Source organism: Pinus tabuliformis, chromosome Q, assembly GCF_031772625.1.
Source record: "Pinus tabuliformis cultivar Carrire ecotype Pingquan chromosome Q, CPIR1, whole genome shotgun sequence".
NCBI lineage: Eukaryota > Viridiplantae > Streptophyta > Pinopsida > Pinales > Pinaceae > Pinus > Pinus tabuliformis.
In genome coordinates this window covers 456,419,278-456,443,275 of record NC_142296.1, presented here as the reverse complement: position 1 = coordinate 456,443,275, position 23,998 = coordinate 456,419,278, and the positions used below count along the sequence as shown (strand labels likewise).

Here is a 23,998-nt window from a genome sequence, read left to right as displayed (position 1 = left end):
CTTGATTAGTAAATCTAATAAATATTATATGTTTATGAAATGGAATCCAAAAATATATCGATCCAACATCATTTCCAAATTCAACAATTAAAAATTCTCAACCTCAATCTCAATTATTAGGGAAATACTTCAATCATGGGAATTGTAAAATGAATGTTGCGGCAAGAGAAACTACTGTTACCCATTCAGAATAATATTATTCTTCAAAAAATGTCAAATAAAACAATGTACCTATCAAAATTGGGCAAAACTAGTTGTTTGCTACGGTCACTAAAGCATAAGAGTGCGCCCCTAATTACATGCAACTCAGATTAACTTATTATTCTCATTTGCACAAGTAATTAAATCCTACAGAATTTGTCATTGTAAAATTGTTTCCAACAACAACTGTTTTTTTATGATGGCTTTATATGATAAAAGTAACACTGTCTTGATGATCTATTCACACTTCAACAACTTTACTAAAATTTATTTTAAAATTTATACAAAGAAACTTGTTTACATAGGAAGCTACATCCCTTGAATAATCTATTCATAAGTTTTTGGTACATAAAAGCTATAGTCAATGAGAGATTTACTCTAAGAATTTATGTGTGTAAAAGCTAGAACCATTGAGGCCTTTTGAAAAACATTTTGCAAGCATAGAATATACAACCATTGAGGCATTTTTTCAAACTCTTAGCGGCCATCATCTCTTAAGACAATTTTGATGACCATTAGTAACATAAATATAAGATTTTTACTCAACCTGTTTAAATCATAAAATTCATAATTTAAAACATCAAATATTGGGATATTAAAATAGAAAATAAATCCTCTTAATCCTTCACCTAAAACTCCACAACAAACACATATGGTTGGCAACAATGATCTTCAAAATTACCCAGATTTACAATTGTGGTTCTGAAAAGCAATTTTTTGGAATCAAATGGGAGGTTACAGGTGTGAAGACATGGATACCCTCTGATGTTGAGCGAAAACAAAACATAAATTCCCGGGGATGAGATTTCTTAAAACAACAAGAACCAAAAATTCCTACGATCTCATTTATCACTTTGTCAAACACTAAGCATGCAAACTTCATCTATAGTTGTACATGGAGAAAGAAAACTCAAATTTATTCTAAGAACCCAATTCACAGTAAGAAAAAACCATGCTATTAAACATATAATATTAAATTTGGATAATAAATATGACCTCTTATGGACAAAGATTCATTATAAACTGAACTTGAAAACTTTGGCAATGCATTATTTTTTTTATCCCTTGCATGCACATTCTTTGTTATAGCTAACAATGTATATATACAACTCCAAAGATGAGAGTATGCTCCAGCTCCAATATACTTACGAACTTATTGTGAACCATCTAATTTTCCACCCAACCATATCCAAGGAGAACTTATCCCCCTATAACTCATGAGCTATAAGAGCTCATAAGTAGTGCCAAAATATAGCAGTAGAGATATATACATGGAAAAGTAAGGAAGACAACTTTCACTTCCTCTCAATACCACTCATGGTCAACTCCACCAAGTAGAGGTACCTAGTAACGTTTTTTATGAATTTCATATTCATTTCGACAACATTTAGCTACTCTCCAAGACTCTCCCTCTCACAATCATCTTCAAGTCCTCCAACTCTTCGTATTACAATGCACTTCATTCTCTCCTTAAGTGAGAATACATGAAACACATATATAGGAATAGAAACAAATTCTTCTCATAAAGGAGTAGTAATATGCATGCCCTATATTCCATTTAGAGGAGTTTAATTAATGCTATTAAAGAGAGGTATGCATGCCTCAGTTAAGGAGAGTGTAACTTATGCATTAAAGAGAGTGTCAGAGGATTCGTTTATGACATGTCTTAAGTAAGTGTAAGACGAATATGAAATTCTTTGATGAGTTCATAAAGGAGATTGTAATTTATTATTAAAGGAGAGATAGATTTACATAGAGCCATGAAAGACATCAAGGAGAGAGGTGTGAAGTGATTGAGGAGATGAACATGACTTTTAATTCCCTTTCAATAATAATGTCATGGTCTCATAAAACATAATAATAATATTAATAATATTGAGGATTAAGTCGAAATTGAGCTATTATGATTGATTAATAATAAGTTAAGTGATTTTCCTTCAACTATGCTTGATTACCTACTTATGCAAGTTGATTTACTATTTTTAGAAAGTCACTCCAGAATTGTCAGAAATGAGATTTTATTCAGGAAACTCATCCTTGGGTTTCCCGTGAGTGGTATTTTTCTTCTAGAGAATACAGATTCCACATCCCTATTTTATACATCTATGTGCCTTAGTAGATTGATGACTTCGCACCCTGATATACTCCAAGGATGTAAAATGCCACACCTTGATCTCTTAAATATTTAGGAATTTGCATCCCAATTGTTTTATTACAAATCCAAGACTCCACATCCTTATCTTTCATGGATTTATGACTTCATGCCCTAATCATTTTATTATAGATCTAAGACTCGACATCTTTATCTTTCATGCATTTAAGATTTTGTGCCCTAATTTCCATGGCTTATCATATACTCTACTTTGAAACTCGACACTTCACCTTAAGATATTGATCGTGAGCTCATACCCATCTGATGGTTCATTCGTAAGGCCTTGTTCCAATATCTACACAAGTCAAAATATTATAGATCAAAGGAATCAAATGAATTCCATAATTAACTTATTCAAATTTTACCTAAGATTGTGCATGACTTCCATAGTCATTTTGGTTATGGAGAAATGACTTCCACAACCATTTATAATTTTAACATCCTTGTTTTCAAATAACTAAGTCCCCTGTCACATCCTCCTCAATACAAGATTAAGCATATATAATCACAAAAATCATGTATCATGACTTCCACGGTCATTTAAAATTTGAGCATCCTTGTTTGTACATAACTAGGTATCTTGCCACATCTTGCTTAGTACAAGATTATGCATATATAATCATATAAATGATATATCATCCATAAATCATAATTAACCATATGTTCCACATAACCATGATCATCCATGGATCTATGTGTCTCAATCCTGGATCACCATCCATGTCATACACCTATGTCCAAACTAGGATACCAAAAGAGAAAACATCGATAATATGCTCTTAACCAAAATCAATTCTTATACACAAAAAAATATATATTATAATAATCACATCATAACCAAGTGACCCAAACTAGGTGTATAGCATATAATCATGTACATAAGTTTGTCATGCATAATATTATATCATTACATCAAAATCACCCTCTCTAAGTGTCACAAAACTAACCTTGCCAAGGTGGGACACTACATACTCCCCCTCTTGGATTAAACTTGGCCCAAAGTTTTATTATAGTCGTTGGATATATATATATATATATATATATATATACATATACATATACATATACATATACATATACATATACATATATATATATATATATAATCCAATTGAGTTGTCCTTGAAGACCAAAACTACCCTTATTAATCAAGTAACATGTATATTTATGCCATACAAAATAGATTTTAACATAAACTACTATACACATAATATTAAAAAAATCATCTAATCAAGCATATTATATCTAGGTACTTTTATTTGACAATGATCTCACATTACAAATGATTGTTTGTTCCTTATCTAATGCACTCACAATTCAATAATCTTTCTTCTATCATTCTCTTGGGTTTGTATAGAAAAATTGAGCTTTCCAACTCACAAACAACTCCCACATTAGTTGTATAAACAACAACGATGGTTCATTCCATCTCACAATCAAATTTGCATACAAGAAGCATCAAGTCATCCACATACAATATCCATTGAAATTATTCAACACAACATGTCATATATATAACCCACTCTTACATCCCACTTGATTTATTTCTTATCAATCCAATTTTTCCCTTTTTCATTCCATAACAAACCCTTGCAACTAAAATATTTAAGATCTACCTACAATTTTTACTAAAAGTTTATTCTTTAGGAAAAATCACAATTATCAATGAACCACTTTTATATTATATACTATTCCTTGAATTCCCATAATCTTCATTATTATTCACTTCTCTTACTTGAGAATTAACTATGAATGACTCAGTTAGAAGATATTCATTCCAAAAATAATTAAATACATCTTTTCAAAAGTGTCTTGTAATCAATAAAAACTTCTGTAATTATACAAATACAATATCTATATTATTGAATCTATCTTAATAATTGTAAGTCAACTTGTTTTCCCACTATAAAATCACTCACCATTTGTACTCAATAATTAATCAATTCATTTGGTTTCATGTCTTATTCCTTACTATTAATACATACACAAAAAAGAAAGCCATGAAAACCATACATTTCGTAAACTATGAATAACCTTGTTGATTTTAAATAAGATTTAAACTATCATAAAGATATTTCTAGCTTAAAGTTTTCTTCTTTTTTTTACTACCTCTCAAAAGATTATAACCCTTTACAATATTACTAATTACTCATACAACTATACATACAAGCATAAAATTCCTAAATCCATCAATCTCTTCCATTCCACATATAATACAATCATCTTAGGCTTCTAAATCATACAAGAATTCCAATTCATCAAAATGTGATCTCACTCTCCTTCAATTTTTCCCTACAAAAATATCACAATCACATATTCTTGTAAAACTAGAACTCAACTAAGCTTTCATTAATCACAAACATTTTTCTTTGTTCAAATAAAACAAAGTTCTCACCACATAAAAATATTCTAAACATGTTATTCTCTTAACAATTTACAAGTTAAGAAAGAAGTTCATCAAGTTCATAAGTAATATGAATTTTGACTCGATCACCTAACTAACAATAGTTTAGAGTAGTTCATGAGTTCAATCCTCATAATTTCTCTAATTAATTTAGTTAAATATAATTCAACCAATATTCAACTGAAAAAATAATTAAAGAGACTATTATGGCTTTCCTAGACCTAATTGGTCTTAATCCAATATAAAATTTATTTCATCAACTTATCACAATAACCATTTTCTACATTTCAATCATTTGAAAATCATTTTAATTCTACCTAAATCCACACATACAAAATAATTAAAATACTAGACGATAGATACCTAGTTCACACTTGATTTCATATATCAAATCAGTTATTCCAAACATTCTAAACCACCTAATGGTGTTAAATATACCAATATTAGTATGTTAATTTGTAATAAAAAGAAAATAATGGATTTAAATCTCAAGCAAATTCATGTTACAAATCTCTATCCATTTAACTTTGATTACACAAAATCAATCCTGCTTAATCATGTCTATGAGATTACATCAAAATATTCTTCTCCATTCTAACCAAAAGAATTACTTAGCTCATAGATATATGTTAGTATAGATTCCACACCCATACCTTACCTCATTACTTAGCTTATAGATATATGCTAGTATGGATTCCACACCCATACATTTTCTCATAGATATATGCTAGTATGGATTCCACACCCATACATTAGCTCATAGATATATGATAGTATGGATTCCATACCCATACATAACTTAAGAAAAAAATAACTTTTAAGTGTTCCTTAAAATGGCTTCCACAACCCTTCATTCACCAATCATTTAAGCCTCTTGTTTGTTAGGAAGTTCATACCTCAACCTAGTATTTGAGTAATTCCAAGTTATTTGATGCATAATGTCAACCAGAACTACACAATATCATGTCAAAAAAATCATAGGAATTCTATTCTTACTCATTAAGAATGTATTCCCAAATCATATCTTAACACATCAAGTTAATGCACATACATTACTCCTGAGTATAAATTCACACTTAAAAGTGGCATCCTTCAAGGTAGATTATGTTAAGTTTTCATTAGTGTAGGTAAGAAAAGATTCAAAATTAACATGACGAACTCAATAATCATGTTAGTTGAATCCTCTCCTTACACTTGTTACACATTACCAAAGCATATACACCAAGGTCATCATACTATAGTATAGAATAGGCGAATATTTTTCTTGGTAGATATAATTTCAGCTAGTAAAGATGGCCAGTAGGGCCATATAACATTGATAATGATGCATTAAACATATATGAAACCATGCATCCACTCCACATATCACATTCACCCATTAACAATGGAGCCATTCACATGCTTTGGTTTAAAACCAACTTCTCAAGCACATCCTTTCCTAACATGTCTTTAAATCCTTTATCATATTTCTAATAATTTGTCTTAACAGAAATATAAAAGAATATAAGAAGGCATTATTTTTGTTTCATGAGTTTCTATAATAATATCCTTTATGCAACGAATATGTTTCCAAGTCAACATACACAATAATTCAACATACATGTGAAATCAACATTTATGCATCAACCTACAAGCAAACATGTTGTCCCATCACACCCTAGTGTTTTAACTTTGCTCTGGTACCATATGTAAAGTCCCACCTTACCAACCATCAATAGTATAGAGAAGTAAATGTCACATTGAACACTATTACTTAATTGTGTTTTTTTATATATTTTATATATTTTCATAATATCACTTAGTTTTCATGTAATCGTGTTCCTTCATTTATTTCAATATAAGAATATAACATAAGAAGCTAGGGATAAATTTCCCTTAAAACCAATTCCACACACATTTCCTCTCAATTTTAAAAGATGATAACATATGCTCTTTTCATACTTATACATGAGCTCTAAGTAACACTGGAAATAAATTCCACCATAATGCCATGTGCGAGAATTAAGCTAGATCAACCTATTTTATTTCCTAGATTATTCTAAATAAGATCCACTTACTAACTCTTGATATCATAACCACAAAAGTATGCCATGAGAACCTAAAATTATATCACCAAAATCACATATAATGGTATGAGTATTAACCTACATATAGTAAGGTAATTGAGGGAAGAGTATGCCTCTCTCCATTAGTAAATCTAACAAATATGATATGTTTATGAAATGGAATAAAAAAAATGACCCAACATCATTCCAAATCCAACAATTAAAAATTCTCAATCTCAATCTCAATTGTTAAGGCAATACTTCAATCGTGATAATTGTAAAATAAATGTTGAAGTAAGAGCAACTAATATTACCAATTCAGAAGCATATTATTCTTCAATACTATCAACTAAGACAATGGACCTCACAAAATTGGGCAGAAATAGTTGTTGGTACAATCACTAAAGCATAAGGGTGCACTACTAAGTACCTGCAACTCGAATGAACTTATTATTCTCATTTGCACAAGTAATTGAATTGTATAGAATTTGTCATTGTAACATTATTTCCAACAACACCCTTTTTCTATGATAACTTTATATGATAAAAGAAACATTGTCGTGATGATCTATTCACACTTCAACAACTTTACTAAAATTCATTTTCACATTTATAGAAAAAAAACTTGCAGACATAGGAATCTACATCCATTGAATAATCTATTCATAATTTTTTGGTACGTAAAAGCTATAGTCAATGATACATTTACTCTAAGATTTTATGTGTGTCAAAGCTATAGCCATTGAGGCCTTTTGAAAAATAGTTTGCAAGCATACAATATACAGCCATTCAGGCATTTTGTGAAATATTTGGCGACCATAATTTCTTAACACAATTTTGACAACCATTAGCAACATGAATATAAGATTTTTGCTAAACCTGTTTAACTCATAAATTAAAACTTCAAATATTGGCATATTAAAACATAAACTAAATCATCTTAATCCTTCAGCAAAAACTCCACAACAAACACACACAATTGGCAACAATAATCTTCAAAATTGCCTAGATTTACGATTGTGGTTCTGAAACACATTTTCTTGAATTGAATGGGGGGTTATAGGTCCAAAAGGAATGGATGCCCCCCGATTTTGAGCAAAAATGAAACAAAAATTCCCAAGAATGTGATTTCTTAAAACAACAACAACAAAAAATTCCTACGGTCTCATTTATCACTTTTGTCAAACACTAAGTATGCAAACTTCATCTACATTTGTACATGGAGAAAGAAAACTCAAAGTTATGCTAATATTATATTTTCGTCAAACTCATGTCAGCCTGAATGACTCAGCCTATAAGACCTTATGTAAAATATTTTGCAACAACATTATACAAAAAAAAAACTTATTTAAAATGAACGACAGTTATTGCAGAATTTCCTCAAACAATTTGTGTACAACATTTTATATAGAACTAAGTTTAAGCTAACAACCCAATTCAAATTGAGAAAAAGCCATGCTATCGAACATAGAATATTGAATTTAGATAATAGATATGACCTAATATAGACACAGATTCATTATAAATTTATCTTGAAAGCTTTGGAAAATATTCTTGTTTTAATCCCCTACATGCATATTCTCAGTTATAGCTGAAAGTATATATATACAACTCCAAAGATGAGAGTATGTTCTAGCTCCAATGTCCTTACCAACTTGTTGTGAACCATCTAGTTTTCCACCCAACCATATTGAAGGAGAACTTCTCCCCTTGGAATCCCTGAGATGTCAAAGCTCACAAGAGTCCCAAAATATAGCAGTAGAGAGATATACAAGGAAAACCGAGGAAGATAACTTTCACTTCCTCTCAATACCATTCATGGTCAACTCCACCAACTAGAGATACATGGTAATTTCGTTTATGAATTTTAGATTCATTTCGACAAAATTTAGCTACTCTGGAGGAATCTCCCTCTCACAATCATTTTCAAGTCTCTCCAACTCTTCATATTGCAATGCACCTCCCCCTCTTCTTAAGTGAGGATACATGAGACACATGTATAGGAGGATAAACAAATTCTTTTCATAAAGGAGTAATAATATGCATGCATTGTATTCCATTTAGAGGATTGTAAATCATGCCATTAAGGAGAGGTATGCATGCCTTAGTTAAGGAGAGTGTAAGTTATGCATTAAAGAGAGCGTAAGGGGAATCGTTAATGGCATGTCTTTAATAAGTGTAAGAGGAATATGACATTCTTTGATGAGTGCATGAAAGAGATTTTAATGTGTTATTAAAAGAGAGAAAGATTTAAATAGAGCCATGAGAGTCATCAAGGAGAGAGGTGTGAAGTGATTGAGGAGATGAAGATGACCTGTAATTCCCTTTTAATAATAATATCATGGTCTCATAAAAGATAATAATAATTTCAATAATATTAATAATATTGAGAACTAATTCGAAATTGAACTATATTATTTATTAATGACAAGTTAAGCGATTTTCCTTCAACTATGCTTGATTACCAATTTATGCAAGTTGATTTACTATCTTTAGAAAGTCACACTTGAGTTGCTAGACATGACTTTCTATTTTTAGAAAGTCACTCCAGAATTGTCAAAAATGAGATTTTATTAAGTAAATTAATCCCTGCATTACCAATGACTGGTCTTTTTCTCCGAAGAATAGGCATTCCAAATCCCTATTGCATACATCTTTATGCCTAAGTAGATTGATAAACCTGCAAACTAATCTACTCCAAGGATCCAAGATTCCACACCACGATCTTTTAAATATTTAGGAATCCGCATCCCAATACTTTTATTATAGATCCAAGAATCCACGTCTTTATCTTTCATGGATTTAGGACTCTGCACCCTAATCCTTTTATTATAGATCTATGACAACACATCTTTATATTTCATGGATTTAGGACTCCACACCCTAATTTCCATGGCTTATCATCTACTCTACTTTGAAACTCTATGCTTTAGTTGAAGGTACTTATTGTGAGCTCATACACATCTAATGGTTCCTTGGTAAGGCCTTGTTCCAAGACCTGCACTCATCACAATCTCATAGATCAAAGGAATCACATGAATTTCATAATTAATTTATTCACATTTTACCAAAGATTGTGCATGACTTCCATAGTCATTTTGGTTATGGAAAAATGACTTCCGCAACCATTTATAATTTTAACATCCTTGTTTTTAAATAACCAAGTCCCCTGTCACATCCTTCTCAATACAATATTAAGCATATATAATCATAAAAATCATGTACCATGACTTCCACAATCATTTATAATTTGAGCATCCTTGTTTTCAAATAACCAGGTCTTTTGCCACATCTTGCTTGGTACAAGATTATGCATATATAATCATACAAATTCTATATCATCCATAAATCATAATTAACCATATGTTCCACATAACCATGATCATCCATGGATCTATGTGTCTCAATCCTGGATCACCATCCATGTCATAGACATATGTCCAAATAGGATACCAAAAAAAAAACATCGATAATATGCTCTTAACCAAAATCAGTTCTTATACACACAACCATAGATATTATCATAAGCGCATATCAACCAGGTGTCCCAAACCAGGTCTATATCATATAAGAATGTACATAAGTCTATCATGAATGATCTAATAACATTACATCAAAATCACCCTCTCTAAGTGTCACAAAACTAACCTTGCCAAGGAGGGACACTACACTCTATCATCTCAGGTAATAGAATTTGGGTTATCTAGCCCCATCCCTGGTGGAGGGGGAGGGAAAGCAGGCCAGCTGACATGTTGCTCCAAGTGATCAATCCATGCTTCAAGTTCTCCAATTTATCTAAGATGCAAGTGTGCCCATGCCAAACCACCAATTATCATTTTTGCAGATGACACTGTAAATGTTGTATCTTGGGCAGAGCCACCATCGCTGCTTTATCGTCCTCCATGTGAATTTTCTCCTAATTCTCTATTTTCATTTTGAAAAACTAGCGAGGTTGACCGATGACCTCTATGAGGGACAAGAGTGTGTCCCCATTCCATTTTGGCTCAAACTAACGGGCATAAGCTCCTTAACCTATCGATGCTTCTTAGGGGTGGGATCAAGGTATATTCCCTTGTCATTGTTGCCTAGACAAGAACTTGTTCTCAATACCATTGAGGGGATGTGCAAAAGAAGGCCTCCTAACAACGGTACCCACTTGGAGCCCAAATTCACCACCAACCTCAAAGAGATGTTCATTCTTTGTTGAACCATCGAGGGAACCACACTAGAGTTAAATAGAGTGCATGTACTCTTACTTTGAGTCCAAATGAATTCCTCCAAAGAGCCCAGGCCCCAAACATGATTTTGTCGCAGATGGGTCGTGTTTCGGCCACACTTAACGCCCCTCATTGAGGCCAACCACACCACCTCAACAATTCATACCAACAACTCTGGGACCAATTTCCATGAGTCACACCACCCCAAGAGAGGATATTGTGGCTCAAAAATTGTAGCCAACCTAGTAATGACTCTCAATTCACAAATATAATTTTAAGGCAGAAAACAATAATCAATTGAGAAGGCTAGTACCGATTGAGCTAGCGACATTGTCGCTTCTCCTTCTACACTATTTTCAGTTCCCAAATCACCTGAGGAAGTAGATGTCTAACCTACCGATAGACTGTAAAAATTACTAGACCCTACCCAAAACCAAAAGCAGATAGAGATACAATTAATCAATCATTCTAATGGTCACTAAAGAAAACAAGGGTTACCTCTATTTAGGAATCACCCATAATTTGGAGCTTAGTGTATCTTCCTTCCTTTGTAATAAACAGACCCCTATCTAACACCAGAAATGCTCCCACTCGATGACTGGAGATGATATAGGATTCAGCAAATATTTTCAAAGCAGCACGTTGATTACAACGAAAAATACTCCCAAGCCCTGCATGCCCAGGATTTCCTTTGGAAGTCCTTTCGAAATTGGGTTTGATGAATACTTCTAGGGGGATGGTGAAACTGTTGACCAATTTCCGAGGGGGGGTGGAAGACATGTCCTAGCAACCACCATCAAATCGACCTTCAGTTCCAATTTGGCCAGGGTAATCGCCTTCGTGTTTTCTAGTCTCCAATATTCAGGAGTCCAGGGATCAATTTCAAAAGTATCTTTATGGTTGAGCCGCACTATCTCCCAAGTATGACACTTGGAGGTTCCCTTATCATGGAATATGAATATGTTACGCTTTTTCTAGATGTTCTACAAGACAAAGCTCTAGACAAGGACCCACGCCTTCTTGACTATCAAGTTTTTGAAGTTTTTTAATCACCATGTCTCTAGAGATTCCTTAATGGTATTCAAAGACATGTCTAAATCTCCAAATAGAAGAAATACCATGTTCCACAAGTCTTCAACGAAATTACACTACATAGAAAGGTGGTATATTGGTTCCTCTCTTGTTTGGCACAAGGGGAAGAGTGAGGGGCCTGAAAAACCTTTTTTCCTATTTTTTTTCCCTAGGTCAAGAATCTTCCACAACCAATTTGCCAAAAAAAAAGGATACTTTTAGCCATAACTTGTTTTTCCATATGTGTTTCATAACGGTTTTGGTTGATATCCCTGTGTTTGTGACAAAAGAGTGTAGGCCTCCTTGACCGTAAATGTCCCGCTTGGTCAGTAAACCCAATGGATTTTATTAGGGTTGTGACTCTTGAGGATGGTTTGTTCTTGAACAAGAGAAGCCAAGGAATGCCATAGGAATGGAAGTTGACACTCTGGATAGTGTTGTGGACACTTCCATTCTCTCCACACTGAGTTGGTACTAAGGTCAATCCAAAAATCAACCACTTTAGAGGCTTTGCTATCCTCCTTGAATGCTTTTATATCCTTGAAATCCTCTCCCTCATAAAGGCAAGGGAGTTGCATGGAGGATTCCTTTGAAAAGAGGGTTGTGTGTCCATCCCTAGTTTCCCAAAACCCATGATCTTGAATGTTGGATCTATTACTTTGCACCATGTTCCAAATGAAGGATCGATTTGGTAAGTGCTCGCATCTATGTACATCTATTGTATGAGTGTTTAGTTATATTTTCTTAAGGGTGGATCATGAACACTAAGTGACCACTACATCCACAGGAAAATCCAAGTAGATCGACCTGAAGGGATTTCCCTGTTAGCTAAACTAGCAAGACCTAACCCCAAGGGCGTCGAGGAGGTTTGACCCCGTGACCTCTTGAAAGGCGAGATACTTAGCAACAAGAACTCGGCCAACTGAGCTATCCCTTGGGCCTCAGTGTTTAGTTATATTGTTTTAAATAAATAATATTTTTAATCTTAGTTTAATATTAAACATTAAGTATTATATATGAAATTAACAAATTTTTATGGAAGTATGATATACAAATGTAATAAGTTAATTACTAATTTATTGTATAACGTTTTATATTAGCTATTTTTTATTAATTATATAGATATGTTTATTTTGAAATAAGTTTACATCCCTAGGGGTGATCGACTACTTTGTTAAGACACTCCTTGATGTAAAGCCACAGGTTCAATTCCCCTCGATTGGAGTGATATATTGGACATGATGAAAATATACTCCTCCGAAAATTACAAAAAAAAATTCTCATATTCTAATTTAATTATCAATTAATAAACGAATAATATGAATTTAAACATTATGTAATATTTCATCATTCATTTAAACTTTATCTAATATCCATCAAATATTTTTAGTAATAAATAAATAATAAATCAAATAAAGAGTTAAAACTTATCTCTAGTTATATTTTATATATATATATTATAAAACATTTAGTGGGTTATTAATAAGTCATTATATTAACTTATCATATTAAAACAAATGCTATTAGCCTATTAAAAGTTTCCAAATCAGTAAAATAAATACGTTCTTCAATATTTATATATATTTTTATTCTTATCCTAAGTAGTGATAAATGAACGGATGTGTCAATATCGAAGGCATGGTTATATTTAGTTTACAACCGTTCATAGCCAAGAATAGATATTTACCCGACGTACAAGTTTTTCGTTCTCAATCCCCTTACGTATACGCTAAGGGGATCAGCCACTAGTCAGCCTATCTCTTCAACCCTCCTATCAATCCCGCCATCCCTATCAGTAATGTCTCTCCAATGTTGTACAAGTGTTTGGTTATATTGTTTTAAATAAATACTATTTTTATTTTATTTCATTATTACTAGTTTTTTATATATAAAATTAATAAATTTTTATTGATATATGTTATAAAAATGTAATAAGTTAATTATTAATTTATTATATAATATTTTTTTAGTATAGATATAGTTGAAGTTATTTTAAAATACACATTTTAATTTAATTATCAATAATCAATAGATGAATGATATATTTTTAAAGTTTAAGTAATAATTATGAAATATTTTTTACCATTCTAGATCGGTGTAAAGTTGGATTTATCATGTACCTGAGGGATCAAATTTCTAGAGGTGCAAATCTTTTTTTTGGAATCTCGAATTTGATGAAATGTTTTCACCTGGAGATTTGATATGTTTTCACCTCAATCCCTCTCAACCCATGCTAGATCTAGAGTTAGATGGATCTAGGCTAGTTCTAGTTGAGGGCAACAATGACACATTTTTAGATTATTATTATTATTTATATGTTTGAGATAAACTTCATACTTTGAAATTTACATTATATTTTCTTTTCTTGATACGATTGTATCATTCTCTTCTTTAATTTTGTTTTTGTTGTTTGCCGTAATGGTTTCCACGTCTTCACTTGGATGCTTTGAGTGGTTTGTGCGTTTATGTGTTTGGATTTGGATAGTAATGTTTGTGAATGTTACAATTATTGTGTTATATTTCTATACATGTATGTAATTGTCTCTTAGTAATTAGTTGGTATCTCACCCCAAACATATACACTATCGCTCCATCTCTCCTTATCAGGCCTCTATCTTTCTCCACTTTTCCCTCTCTATGTGATTCTTCTTTCCTTCCAACTCCATTTTTCTATCCTTCCCTCTCTCCTCCTCTCCCATCATTCCTCTATCTCCCTTCCTCTCACTCCCTCTATCTCTCCACCTCTATCACTTTCTCTTTGTTCGTCCCTCCCATATATATTGAGTGAATCTATATCATGATATATTAATATAAATTATAATATAACAAATTTAATATTATATTAAATTTAATATTGTATTAACCTTAACTTATTAAATTTATAATATTAACATTATAACATGTTAATATTAATATTAGATTTAATGATATTTTTTACATGGCATGCTAAGAAAATTTTCAAATATTACAACTTTGAAGTAAAAATATTTATATCTTTAGAGATTTTAATATATCCATAGGATATGGTTTTACTTTTAGAGATTCATTTTACAAATGTTTAATTAAAAGAAATATTAAAATATTTTGGAGAAAGATTTTAGATTCTTTGTGTTGAAATAACTTTTTTATTTTATTTTACGAAATGGTATTGACTTTAGTAAGTCTAAAGATGTTTAAAATTTTAATTCATTTGGAATTTTAATATGGAATTTGAATTTGAATAACTATAAAAGTTTATCTTAATTATATCTATCTTTAGATTTTAAGAAGAAATTATTTTGACTTACATGAGAAAAATTTCAACTTTGATAACAAACCGAGAGGCTTATACATCACATTATGCATAATAATAAATAAAATAAAAAATTGAAATTTATCTCAAATCAATTATATATTTTAAATTCTCCATTTAATTTAACTTAATTTAATTTTATATATATATATATAGATATAGATATATACTTAATTTTTTTTATAATTCATTATATTCACCTATCGTATTACCACCACTTCTATTAACACATCGAATCACTATAATTGATATCTCCACATCAAAAGCAAAAAGATATCTGGACATCAAAACCAAAAAGAGATAAATAAATTGATAGACCGGATCACAACCAAAAAGTGATAAATGAATGGATGTGTCCATGTCAAAGGCATGGTTATATTTAGTTTACAACATTTCATAGCCAACAATGGATATTTACCAGACGTACAAGTTGTTTCTTTTCGATCCCCTTACGTATACGCTAAGGGGATCAGCCTCTAGTCACCCTATCTCCATCAACCTTCCTATCAATCCGGCCATCCCTATAAGTAATGTCTCTCCAATTGCATTTCCTTGGCATAAATTTGCTTTCTTTCCAGCTTTTGCTCTCATCTTTACTTTTACTTTTCGCCAGTGTAACTTGGACGGGGTATTCGATTATAGTAACCCTGTGCTTCGGACGTCAACGCATTGTGAATTCTTTGGCAGGTGGCCCTCCTTAGGTACTTTGGTTTGTTTGGCATCGCATTGGGCTTGGTCTTCATATGCTCAAATCTCCGCATCAAAATAAGTTGCACTCGATGAGAGAAATCGAAAGAATCATTTGCGAAATGAAATTGAATTAAGAGATAAAATAATTAATTAAGATAGCGTTTTAGTTTTGAAAGAGAAAGAATTATTGTAAAACCAATCGTTTTTCATCACATTTATATTTTTGAGTTTAGTTAGTATTTTATAACAAAAAAAAATCAAAATTTTAGGATGATTGTTTGAACACCATAAAATAGCACTTTTTGAGTTTAGTTAGTATTTTATAACCAAAAAAAAATCAAAATTTTAATATGATTGTTTGAACACCATAAAATAGCACTTTTATTTTTAGGCAGAAGAATATCTATTCATGTGTCACATACCCATAACATTTTTTTTTACATTCATTTAATTTACTCGACAAATATTGATTTAGTCATTTAATATATACGTATAATGAATTAGATTATTCAAATCGTATTGCATACTTCGTATCTTGTAGTACAATGGTAATTTCATTGTTCTATGGTAATGATTTAACTTTCTTGTGGCGTTGCCAAGATATTTATATCAGTCATACTATGTCATTTAAATGAAATCTTTAGCGCACTTCTGTCGCATGATTTGGTTCTGAGTTGAGTTAATACCAACCCAACAGTTAATACATTCATTTAATTCTTTGCTTGATTTTTGGTTGGTCGACTGCCTAGGATTTCAGATCCATCGTCTCTGGAGCTTTCTCCACGGTATACAGCTGGCTCTGCTTTGCGAGGGTGAATGTGTTGCATCAATGGTACTCCATTACCCTCCAGATCGAACGGTGGAGGTGACTTTCTGCGGTCCTAAGCTCTAGCTGGGTGAGGAGACCGGACACTTATTTCATTTGCTGGCCGCTGACTGGCTCTGCTTTTTGTGGAGTTTTTCACCTGGTAAGTGATCATGTTATTCATTTTCTTCATCCAGAGCCGTGCATGGGTTTTCTTGTTATGTCACCATACTGACCGAGGAACGAACTTCGTTTCACAGTTTCCTGTCATGGCTATTCATTCTTCCGTTTTCAGTTTGGAGGTGCTGTCAAGCCGGGTATCAGTTATTTTTATCATCTCTATAATGTTATTTGGGTTTCCTCCTTTCTAATCTTGCATATTCTGAACCTATTTGTTTGTATTGGCTAGGTCTTACAGGCACGAGCGCTGGAGAATTAGGAGGCTCGGCTCCTTCTACCGGAATCTCTAACCCTCAAGCTAATCTTTACTGGGTATGCATGAAGATTCTGGCTTAATCAGAAAGGGGTTTATTATTTTCCTTTAGGTTGTAGATTTGGGCTCTGGAACAACAATTATATGTGTAATTTTATTAAAGCTCCGAACATGTATATTGTTTGAAGGGTTTTCGGCGCGTAAGCAAGGTTTTTGGATTTTGAAGTTAAGGGTATAAAGAAACCCCGAAAGGAACTTTGTTGCGTTCGTCTATCTCTGAAGTTATAATCTGGTGATTTTCCTATATTTGTTATATCTTTCATATTAATGGTGATAAAGATACTTGGGTTCCAAACTTTATTTCCTTGTCAGGAAAATCATGATTTTAAGAACTTCTGTTAGTTAAGAGTTATGGAAAAAACTGTTTTGGTTGATGCCGCTGGCTGAGTTCTTGCGTGACTATCATGTCATTATTTTGTCATTATACTAAACTAGTTCTTTACAATAGTTAGGGTTTGGATACCAAAGTATTTTCAATGGCAGAGGCATACAATTAGTTTTCTATGTTGGAATTTAGTCATTTATCAGGTTTTTTTTTAATGTGATGCATGCTTGATTCTGGTTATTCGATGAACGAAATTTCTCGCATATTTTCCTTACTCGGGAATGACGAGGCCACGCCCATTCTACTACATCTGCTGAGTTTGTTTTGAGCTTCTGTCCTATTCTAAGGCTAGACATAAGTATCATGTCGTTTTCCCTTTCTTGAAGATTCTAGTTTAACTGTTTGGGTATAGACCACTTCTATTTTTTTTTTAATTCCATTTTCCCGTTACAACAGTCTTCTTTTTATCTATAGAGTTCTCTGTGTTATCTATAGAGTTTTGTGAGTTTTAAAGGAAATACTTTCAGCTGTTCTTTTCGTCTTTAAAAATTATACTTAACGGGGGATAATGCTTACCTACTTTAGCTATAGAAATTACACACAAAATTCCTTTCATACATACTAATTTTGTAGGTAATAGCTAATAAAGTTTAATTGAAAACATAATCACCTTGTCTCTCACTAAAAGAATTCTATAATCAAGTGTTGAGGATTCCAGAATATACTCATCTGGCTAGCTAAAAGAAACTTAATCTCTTTTAGTGTTTTTCTTGCCTCTAAACCATGAGACCGGAGACCCTGCTGTCTTTTGTTTCCCCTGAGCTACCCCTCATTTGGTTTCTCCTCAAGAACTTTTGTCTTGAATAGTAATAATAGCTACTTTGTCACTGGGTTTCTCCTCAAGAACTTTTATTAACAGTAATAATAGCTATCTGGTCTTAACCAGACTTAGCTACTTTATCACTGTCTGACTTAACTACTTAACCAGACTTAGCTACTTTATCACTGTCTGACTTAACTACTTTATTACCGTCTGTCCTTCCCTCATTGGGTTTCTCTTCAAGAACTTTTTTCTTGAACAGTAATAATAGCTACTTGGTCACTGGGTTTCTCCTCAAGAACTTTTATTAACAGTAATAATAGCTACCTGAACAGTAATAATAGCTACTTGGTCACTGGGTTTCTCCTCAAGAACTTTTATTAACAGTAATAATAGCTACCTGGTCTTAACCAGACTTAGCTACTTTATCACTGTTTGACTTAACTACTTTATTACCTTCTGTCCTTCTAGCACAGTTAAGCTCTTTGTTTTAAATATCTCTCAATCTTTTCCTCCGAGATATCAATGTATCCATCCTCTTCATTTCTTGGAATAAATCTCTCATATAAGTAATTAGGGTTGGGTGATCGTTTGTGAAATAACATTGTCACCCTTTAGACAATTCATTCTCATTCAAGTTTAATCAAACAATTAATTCCATCATTGTGACATTTCACTTTTCATATAATTTAATCAAAATTAACTAATTATATAAACTTAATCAGTGTTCAGTTGCTTTAAAAATGCATTGAATAAATATTTGCATATATGAGGGACATCACATCATGGTTGAAATTTTATGTCAAAAAATTACAAGCATGGTTATCGACATCTATTTTATTTGCATATATGGTGGACATCACATCATGGTTGAAATTTTATGTCAAAATATTACAAGCATGGTTATCGACATCTATTTTGTTTGGTTTGGTTGATTTTTGCCTTGCAATGATATCAGGCATGCCTTTCTTTATCTCACAATTATATGAAATAATATTGCTTGTCCAATCCCTATTGAGCCTATTTTCAGGGTAGAATCTAGTGAAGTTTATGTTTTCACATTCTCTTTATATATTTGTTGGAGTTAATGCTTACATTCCATATTTGAGAAATTGGTTTGTGATGGTTGAGAAATTCTCTCAACCACTCTCTCTAAATTAGGAATAAGTTGGATCTCAAAAACTCTATTTAATAGAGTGATCTGAATGTAATCTGAGTGTGTTTGCACATACACCATTTGTGCATAATATATGATTTGAGTTTCTGTGATTGTGTGATTTTAGCTATTTCTATCATGGTATCAGAGCTAGATCTGAACCTGTGTTGTGAGGAGGTGCATCTGGATGTTAATCAGGCTGTTGCAACCTGAATCCTCTTTGAATACGTGTGCTTTATCAGAGATTCCGGCAAATATTTCGGTTTTGCGTCTACAGCTTCATCATCTGGCCAGATCTGTTCATGGTGGACCTGCAACTGCTTGCTGCCACGGAATTAGCGAAGAAGATTGGAGAATTCTCAAGATAAAATCCCTACTATTGTAATTGCTTCAAAGCGTTGAAGATCTCATCGAACCCCAAGACGTGGTGTCATTTTTTATGGGCTGGAAAATCTTCGTAGCATGACAAGTCTGTTGTGCGTGTGAGAAAATGGGCGACGCTCTCGTTACCTGCACTACGTATCTTCATTGATCATTGTCGGAAAATTTCTATGTAACCTGCTATTGGAGGTGCATAAATGTAATTTGTTGATCGTTGTTCTGCATCAATATGCTATTCGAGTCTATCCACAATCTGTCAAAGTAATCTTAACAGGCCGAGGTCTGGACTGCCCAGCAGATCGGCAGCAGAGGTCGAGCGGTCGGATTGACTGCGCAATCCGCGGTGTGTCTGCCAGTGGGAGGAGATGTGTGCCAGTGAATGCGTTGTTGCCGTCACTGTTTGTCGAGGTCGCTATGGTTGCCATGTTTTTTACAATCTGTGGTGAGATACATGGTCTTGCCTCTCGACGATCCAATAACAAGTATGGATCCCCAAGTGGTGGTGCTTTTCTCTGGAACGTGTATAATACAGTATGGAGGTCTGAGCTTGGCCATAGTTAGAAATTAAATGCAGATCGATATATAACGCCAGCAGATTTTTTGGGTTTTATATAGCAGGATGTTTCATTGTCGAGGTGTTCATCTATTAAACTCTTTTAAAAATAACTAGCAGTTCAACTATGTGTCTGATGCCAGTACTTAAAGATCAAGTAGCAGTAAGGGTCAATATGGATGGTTGTCCAGATAGTATGGCAGTGGTGGATCTAGGGAAGGATCCCTCATTAGTGGTAGACATGGAAGTGGTTTCCTAATGAGGTTATGCGACAGATTGGGATGTTTTCCAGTAATTGACTTCGGGAGGTCCTTGATTCGGGAGTTGAGGAAGAGAACTCGGGAATCCAACTTGCCAACTACACCTTTCCGAGGGTTACGAGGCAACTTGATGGAGCATCTACTGATAAGCTTGATTATTTTGTTATTTTCATGTAATGTAATCATTAAGGGCGGATGTTGGAGTTAATGCTTACATTCCATATTTGAGAAATTGGTTTGTGATGGTTGAGAAATTCTCTCAACCACTCTCTCTAAATTAGGAATAAGTTGGATCTCAAAAACTCTATTTAATAGAGTGATCTGAATGTAATCTAAGTGTGTGAGTGTGTTTACACATACACCATTTGTGCATAATATAAGATTTGAGTTTCTGTGATTGTGTGATTTTAGTTGTTTCTATCAATATTGAGGCGTCACTTATAGGTTCCTAGTAGATTTTAATGAAGTTTATGTTTTCACATTCTCTTTATATATTGAGGCATCATTCATAGGTTCCTAATGTAAGAGGATACAAGTAATATGAAATTAAGTCCTATCACGAATTTTGGAGGCATCATTCATAGGTTCCTAATGTAAGAGGATACAAGTAATATGAAAGTAAGTCCTATCACAAATTTTGGCCTTTAAAGTTTTGATATTTGAAACCGATTTAAAATCATCCCACCTATGTTCTATATTGTGTATTTCCCAATTTTTTTGGACTTTGTTGGTTTCTAATTTTTCAATTAAATCACTTACTATTAACTTCCCTCCACGTGTAATAATTAGACTTCCGTTAATGATTTTTTTTAATTAGTATTTAAATGTGTTTATGTTTTTTTTTTCGAAAAGGGAAAACCTGATATAATTGATAGGGAATTTCTTAAAATACAATTTCCCCACATAATAATTTTAAACACTGAATTGAGAATAAAGTTTCAGATGTATAATTATAAATATATCTTGAAACTTCTATTTGAATAATTTAAATGATAAAATAGACAAAATCTTATTCTTAAATATTTTCGAGGGAAAATTAAGAGAGTATCTAATAACAATGCTTCTTTGTACAAGATCTCTACCAACATCTACATATCTTGAAATTTATTTAAATTTTATTTAAATAGGATCAAAACTAAATCCTATTTGAATAAGCTGAAACAGATTAAAATACAAAATATACCCAACATTAATTTTAGACACTTCTGAGATAAAACTTGCCGCAACATTTAATAACAAACTTCTTTGGTTAATATCTCCGGCACACCATTATTTCGCCCTATATTTCCCCTATATGAAAAAATTACACATCAGTTTAATGAATTATATTCTCTGTATGAAATTTCACATTAGTTTAAAGAATTATATTTTCTATATGCACCTTGCAGGGTGCGATATCAGTAGGAAGTGAACTCTACTGTACGTACGTGCATGTTGCACCCTGTGACATAATCTTTTGTAAAGATTTGTAAGTTGAAAAGTGGCCTGGTGAGAAGATGGACTTGCCTGCTAGGGAAGATATAATGGAGCGAGCTCTTTGTGAAAAGCCACCGTTTACACTAGGAGGAGAATTGAAGAAGGCCATTCCACCTCACTGCTTCAACAGATCACTGCTCACATCATTCTCATATCTAGTACACGTTCTTCTTATGGTTGCGCTTCTGCTGTATTCCACAACCACCTCTTATTTCACAGAACCTGGATTGCTTGGATGGGCGCTCTGGTTTGGTTACTGGGTAGTTCAAGGTTTCGTTCTGTTTGGTATATGGGTTATATCACACGAATGTGGGCATCATGCATATATTGACTACTCTTCAGTGGATGTTTCCATGGAGTTTATACTACATTCATGGCTTCTTGTACCATTTTTCTCCTGGAAGTACAGTCATCGAAGACGTCATAGCTACACTGGGAGTTTAGAGTGAGATGAAGCTTTTGTTCCCCGGACAAAGAATAATGTGATAAAGTGGACTTCCAGAGTGGTATCTAACCCTCGGGGAAGGTTGTTGATGATAGAAATTTACCTCACTGTGGGGTGGCTGTTGTATCTGATGTTCAACGCTACGGGAAGAAAGTATCCCCAATTAAGTATCCCCAATTTGCCTGCCACTTTGATCCATATTCCCCGATTTCTAGCAAACAAGACAGATTTCTAGGTGTTAGTGACATCGCCTTGGTCGGAGTGGCTTATACTCTGTACCTGATGGCCTCTGCTTATGGACTTTCTTGGGCCATAAAAATTTACGGCGTTCCCCTCTTGATTGTGTGAACACATTCTTGGTGCTGATCACGTACCTGCTACACTCACATCCAGCTCTTCCCCACTATGACGGATCAGAATGGGAATCGATTAGGGGTTACAGAATGCTGACTCTTGTATTCCATCACATAGCTGACACTCGTGTGACACATAATTCCTCATTACCATGCAGTGGAGGCCACCAAGGAGGGCTATTAAACCAATTCTGGGAAACAATTACTTCTATGACAGTACGCCTCTCTGCAATGCCTTATGGCGGGAGTTTAGAAAATGTGGGTATGTAGAGGCCGACTCCATTGGAAAAAGTGGGATCTTATGGTACAGATGCAAGTTCACATAACGGTAACACCTGGATATTTAGATAGACTTCTGCGTCATCCACCAATCCTTCCCTGCGTCATATGAATTATGTACTACATTTCACGAATTAGCCAAACATTGTTTCATCCACGAGTGCCATGGCATGAAGGAGGGCTATTAAACCAATTCTGGGAAACAATTACTTCTATGACAGTACGCCTCTCTGCAATGCCTTATGGCGGGAGTTTAGAAAATGTGGGTATGTAGAGGCCGACTCCCTTGGAAAAAGTGGGATCTTATGGTACAGATGCAAGTTCACATAACGGTAACACCTGGATATTTAGATAGACTTCTGCGTCATCCACCAATTCTTCCCTGCCTCATATGAATTATGTACTGCATTTCACGAATTAGCCAAACGTTGTTTCATCCACGAGTGCCATGGCCTGAAGAAGCTTATAAAAGTTCATGATATTTAATATTTTTATTTTATTATCTTGTTCATGACCTGCATTCACTTTGGCGTCAAATCTATTAGTTTAGGGAGCAAAAATATTTGTTAATTTTCCATTG

The 23,998-nt window shown here is 33.3% G+C and overlaps 1 pseudogene; it reads left to right on the top strand.

Annotated features, from left to right (window-relative positions):
• Positions 1–22,361: 22,361 nt before the first annotated feature.
• Positions 22,362–23,465, top strand: LOC149220174 (delta(12)-acyl-lipid-desaturase-like; annotated as a pseudogene).
• Positions 23,466–23,998: the final 533 nt, after the last annotated feature.